Source organism: Saccostrea cucullata, unplaced genomic scaffold (genome assembly GCF_032062105.1).
Source record: "Saccostrea cucullata isolate Sc308-1 unplaced genomic scaffold, CSIRO_AGI_Scuc_v1 ctg1473, whole genome shotgun sequence".
NCBI lineage: Eukaryota > Metazoa > Mollusca > Bivalvia > Ostreida > Ostreidae > Saccostrea > Saccostrea cuccullata.
This window is the reverse complement of record NW_026939213.1, coordinates 7,124-14,246: the sequence shown is the minus strand read 5'-3', so window position 1 is coordinate 14,246 and position 7,123 is coordinate 7,124.

Below are 7,123 nucleotides of genomic sequence, written 5' to 3'. Positions count from 1 at the left end.
GAATTCAGGGCAGAAACAAGATACAGGATATCTGGAATTCTACACCTTATAAAGTTATACAGGATTTAGGGGATAACGTATATTCTGTTCAACTAGCAGATGGTACTGGTCCAACGAAAAATGTGACTCGTAGAGAACTCTTGGATACAGGTGAATTAGTGTCGAGTGATTCAGAAGGTGAAACCTCAATTTCTGATTCAGATTCTGTAAAGAGTGACGAAAGCTTTCATGCTGTGTTAGATTTTCGGACAGAGGATGTGCATCAAGACAACGGAGATAATCATCATCATTCGGCGCAAGAAACTCCCGTACAATCAGAAACTCCCGTACCGCTAAGACGTTCGAGTAGAAGTACCGCAGGTAAACATTCAAACCCACATCACTTACCTCGTTCGACAGTACGGACACAAACAGCTGTGACAAGTGAAAGTAACTTTCAGGAACTAAGTCAAGCTGTCGCAAATCTTGGAGCCACTCTGGGAGAAACACTTAGCAAAGCGTGGTCTCAGTATAAACATTAGACATTGGTTGTGACAAATTTTTAAATAATGTTTTTAAAATTTTAAAAGTATGTCATGATATTGACGTTCTATTATGATAGTCTCTTCATGAAAATTGATGTATTTTGTTTACACATTATTAGCATTGCCGTGGACAGCAATGATAAACAGGGGGAATGTGTGATATGGTAAAATAGTTTTAATGTATTTTATATTTATATAATGTGTATCTGACAAAATATTTTTTGTTTAAAAAAAAGTGTGGTCATGGTTGGGTTTGAACCGTGGTCCTTTGGATTGTGAGGCGAGCTGCCTATCAGCTGGACCACGGAGTCATATGACCATTCAATCCTTAATCATTTAAATAGACATGATATTAGTTAAAACTTACTTCAATAAATATTTTATGTAAAAATTATTTTTGGATTGATGTAAGTTTCTTATTTTAAATGTCCATCTCAATATAGGAAAATAATGAAATAATAATGTTTCTTTAAAGTAATAATTTTTATTCCTTTGTTTGAATCGTCCTTTGTTCATTATAAGACACGCCATTGCGATAACAAGCACTGTTAATACCAAGAAGCATTTAAAATTCAGTTTAATCAAAGTTTATCATCATAGAAGTTATATCAAGGTATGTAATTACTTGTCTATTCAGTATCTTGTAAAATCATGTTTGATTTATAGTATATTGAGAGTTTATTCTGTATATTCAATGATCGAGCTGATTGTTTACATATGAAACTGTTCTTTACAAAAGAAATCATTGATCAAATTTATTATTTCAATTTAAATAATTATTATATCAAATATTATAGAATTATAGTAAAACAATAGTGTAGGGTTGATAAATCAATGAACTAGTTATTATTATTTTTTTTTAAATTATGTAATTGTTACACTTAGTTTGGAATATAATGATCAGTAATATAGAATATGCATTGAAGGTCTGTTATATTATTATATTAGGTTAATAACAAGATATGTGACGGGTCCAGATCCATGGATTTTTGATTATTCCCTTACTTAGGGTATGTTTTTATCCATGAATAAGATCATGCATATTGTTATATATAATATGACATATATAATATTGGCATTATAGCAATTTATACAAATGCCTTAGTTTATATAATATATATATAGGTATATGAGGTTGTTTGTGGGCACCGAGCTTCTAAGCTGGTTTGTGGGATCTCGCATTTCTACATTGCATAGATATGCCATATTCATGATTTAGGCGTTATATATGGTCCTTATGTAATATATAATATAATTTTTGAGTTAATATTATAAATATTGTATATAATTGTGGGTCAAAACATTCATATATATAGAGCATTGTGGGATAAACTATATACATCGCACAATGCTCTTCACTTATTAATTCTATGACCCGCAATATTATTTTATGCTATATATAATATTATTTGCTGTAATTCACAATGAAAAGACATTAGAATTAATGTTTGATAAAATATCAATAAATATATTCATGTATGTATATTTACTTATGTACATAGTAGAATAAACCAATAAGAACAGTTTCGCTGATTTCAATATAAAATTTCATATTAAATAATGATTTACTGCGATAAATTATCTATAAGAATCTAAACAAGATATTCTATGGATATTCTCTGTCGCAATGTAATTCATACAATCAACTGCCCAACAATGTTATATATGTATTGTGACCCACAAACAGCGATGATCACTACATTTACTATACATAGAGTGTCCCACAATCATGTATAATCACATGCGGTATATTCATCCCACAATTCATTATATACATATAAACAGTGACCCACAGTTTTAACTACCTGCAATATATTGATCCAACAATTGATTATTAACATACAATGAATATACAGGGACCCACAATAAGTTTTAATCAAGTGCAATGTATTTATTGCACAATCCGTTATATACATATCTACAGTGACCCACAAACTGGTACAATCATTATAGTACATTACCCCTGCCCCCCCCCCTCCCCATTTTTTATATACATACATAGAGTGACCAATAATCAGTAATATATTTATTTATTTTTGTTCAAAATATAAAGTAGAGTACGAGTGCCACTTTTTATTAAATTGTACAGAAAACTCGAAATACAGATCAGATTTGTTATCTAGCGTTTATTGCAACACAACTTCCTCTATGTTGGATCTAAATACTTTTATTTTCCTTTTAACGCATTTTCTTAGGTACACCTCAAAATATTTATATTAATCATACATACAAATGCAAGCTTTGTTGTACAGAAAACCGCTATGCAAAATATTATTGTGTAGCGGTATATATATTTCCTTTATTTTTTGTTAAAAGAGACATATAGGTCCTAAGGGCCGAGTGTTTGAATATTTGTATTAAATGTTTCTGATATGATTTATTGTATGATAACACATGCCGCGATAATAAACAATTTATGTACTCATTTATCCAACAATTCTTTATATTATGTAAACATCGACCCTCAGTCAATCATAATCACGTGCGGTAATATACCCCACAATTCATTTTATATTTATAAACAGTAACTCACAATCAGTTTTAATCACATGCAATATATTTATTCCACAAAATTTTCAGTATTACTTTATAATTACTTTCGGATCATATCAAATAATGATTCACTGCGATACATTTTTCATAAGAATCTTAACTATATATTCTAGAGATATTCTCTCTCACAATATATTTATCGCACAATCCGTTATAAACTTGCATACAGTGACCCACAAACTGGTATAATCACTACATCAACCACCATCCCCCCATGTATTATATATGCATACAAACAGTGACCCACAATCAGTAATAATCACGTGCAGTATATTTATGTATTTTTTTCTAAAGATAGAGTAGAGAACGAGTGCCACTTTTATTGAATTGTACAGAATACTTGAAATGTACAGATCAGATTTATTAACTAGCGTTTATTGCAACCCAACTTCTTCTATATCGGATCTAAATACTTTTATTTTCCTTTTAATGCATTTTCCTAGGCACACCTCAAAATATCTTTATTAATCATACATGCAAATGCAAGCTTTGTTGTACAGAAAACCGCTATGCAAAATATTATTGTGTAGCGGTATATATATTTCCTTTATTTTTTTTAAAAAGTGACATCTAGGTCCGAAGGGCCAAGTGTTTGAATATTTGTATTAAATGTTTCTGATATGACTTATTGTATGATAAAACATGCCCCTATAATAAAAAATTTACGTACTTTTTTATCTTACAATTCTTTATATTATGTAAACATTTACCCTCAGTCAGTTATAATCACGTGCGATAATATACTCCACAATTCATTTTATATTCATAAACAATAACTCACAATCAGTTTTAATCACGTGCAATATATTTATTCCACAAAATTTTCAGTATTACTTTATAATTACTTTCGGATCATATCAAATAATGATTCACTGCGATACATTTTTCATAAGAATCTTAACTATATATTCTAGGGATATTCTCTCTCACAATATATTTATCGCACAATCCGTTATAAACTTGTATACAGTGACCCACAAACTGGTATAATCACTACATCAACCCCCCCCCCCCATTTATTATATATACCTACAAACAGTGACCCACAATCAGTAATAATCACGTGCAGTATATTTATGTATTTTTTTTCTAAAGATAGAGTAGAGAACGAGTGCCACTTTTATTGAATTGTACAGAATACTTGAAATGTACAGATCAGATTTATTAACTAGCGTTTATTGCATCCCAACTTCTTCTATTTCGGATCTAAATACTTTTATTTTCCTTTTAATGCATTTTCCTAGGCACACCTCAAAATATCTTTATTAATCATACATGCAAATGCAAGCTTTGTTGTACAGAAAACCGCTATGCAAAATATTATTGTGTAGCGGTATATATATTTCCTTTATTTTTTTTAAAAGTGACATCTAGGTCCGAAGGGCCGAATGTTTGAATATTTGTACATGTATTAAATGTTTCTGATATGATTTATTGAATGATAAAACATGCCGCTATAATAAACAATTTACGTACTTATTTATCCAACAATTCTTTATATTATGATGTAAACATTGACCCTCAGTCAGTTATAATTACGTGCGATAATATACTCCACAATTCATTTTATATTTATAAACAGTAACTCACAATCAGTTTTAATCACGTGCAATATACTTATTCCACAAAATTTTCAGTATTACTTTATAATTACTTTCGGATCATATCAAATAATGATTCACTGCGATACATTTTTCATAAGAATCTTGACTATATATTCTAGGAATATTCTGTCTCGCAATATATTTATCGCATAATCCGTTATAAACTTGTATACAGTGACCCACAAACTGGTTTAATCACTACATCAACCCCCACCCCCACCCTCATCCCCCCATTTATTATATATACATACAAACAGTGACCTACAATCAGTAATAATCACGTGCAGTATACTTATGTATTTTTTCCTAAAGATAGAGTAGAGAACGAGTGCCACTTTTATTGAATTTTAAGGAATACATGTACTTGAAATGTACAGAAAAGATTTATCAACTAGCGTTTATTGCAACTCAACTTCTTCTATTTCGGATCTAAATACTTTAATTTTCCTTTTAATGCATTATCCTAGGCACACCTCAAAATATCTATATTAATCATATATGCAAATGCAAGCTTTGTTGTACAGAAAACCGCTATGCAAAATATTATTGTGTAGCGGTATATATATTTCCTTTATTTTTTTTAAAAGTGACATCTAGGTCCGAAGGGCCGAGTGTTTGAATATTTGTATTAAATGTTTCTGATATGATTATATTGTATGATAACACATGCCGCTATAATAAACAATTTACGTACTTATTTATCCAACAATTCTTTATATTATGTAAACATTGACCCTCAGTCAGTTATAATCACGTGCGATAATATACCCACAATTCATTTTATATTTATAAACAGTGACTCAAAATCAGTTTTAATCACGTGCAATATATTTATTCCACAAAATTGTCAGTATTACTTTATAATTACTCTCGGATCATATCAAATAATGATTCACTGCGATACATTTTTCATAAGAATCTTGACTATATATTCTAGGAATATTCTCTCTCACAATATATTTATCGCACAATCCGTTATAAACTTGTATACAGTGACCCACAAACTGGTATAATCACTACATCAACCCCCCCCCCCACCACCCTCATCCCCCCATTTATTATATATACATACAAACAGTGACCCACAATCAGTAATAATCACGTGCAGTATATTTATGTATTTTTTTCTAAAGATAGAGTAGAGAACGAGTGCCACTTTTATTGAATTGTACAGAATACTTGAAATGTACAGATCAGATTTATTAACTAGCGTTTATTGCAACCCAACTTCTTCTATTTCGGATCTAAATACTTTTATTTTCCTTTTAATGCATTTTCCTAGGCACACCTCAAAATATCTTTATTAATCATACATGCAAATGCAAGCTTTGTTGTACAGAAAACCGCTATGCAAAATATTATTGTGTAGCGGTATATATATTTCCTTTAATTTTTTTAAAAGTGACATCTAGGTCCGAAGGGCCGAGTGTTTGAATATTTGTATTAAATGTTTCTGATATGATTGTATTGTATGATAACACATGCCGCTTTAATAAACAATTTACGTACTTATTTATCCTACAATTCTTTATATTATGTTAATATTGACCCTCAGTCAGTAATAATTACGTGCGATAATATACCCCACCATTCATTTTATATTCATAAACAGTAACTCCCAATCAGTTTTAATCACGTGCAATATATTTATTCCACCAAATTTTCAGTATTACTTTATAATTACTTTCGGATCATATCAAATAATGATTCACTGCGATACATTATTCATAAGAATCTTGACTATATATTCCAGGAATATTCTCTCTCACAATATATTTATCGCACAATCCGTTATAAACTTGTATACAGTGACCCACAAACTGGTTTAATCACTACATCAACCCCCACCCACCCTCATCCCCCCATTTAATATATATACATACAAACAGTGACCCACAATCAGTAATAATCACGTGCAGTATATTTATGTATTTTTTCCTAAAGATAGAGTAGAGAACGAGTGCCACTTTTATTAAATTTTACAGAATACTTGAAATGTACAGATAAGATTTATTAACTAGCGTTTATTGCAACCCAACTTCTTCTATTTCGGATCTAAATACTTTTATTTTCCTTTTAATGCATTTTCCTAGGCACACCTCAAAATATCTATATTAATCATACATGCAAATGCAAGCTTTGTTGTACAGAAAACCGCTATGCAAAATATTATTGTGTAGCGGTATATATATTTCCTTTATTTTTTTTAAAAGTGACATCTAGGTCCGAAGGGCCGAGTGTTTGAATATTTGTATTAAATGTTTCTGATATGATTTATTGTATGATAACACATGCCGCTATATTAAACAATTTACGTACTTATTTATCCAACAATTCTTTATATTATGTAAACATTGACCCTCAGTCAGTTATAATTACGTGCAATAATATACTCCACAATTCATTTTATATTTATAAACAGTAACTCACAATCAGTTTTAA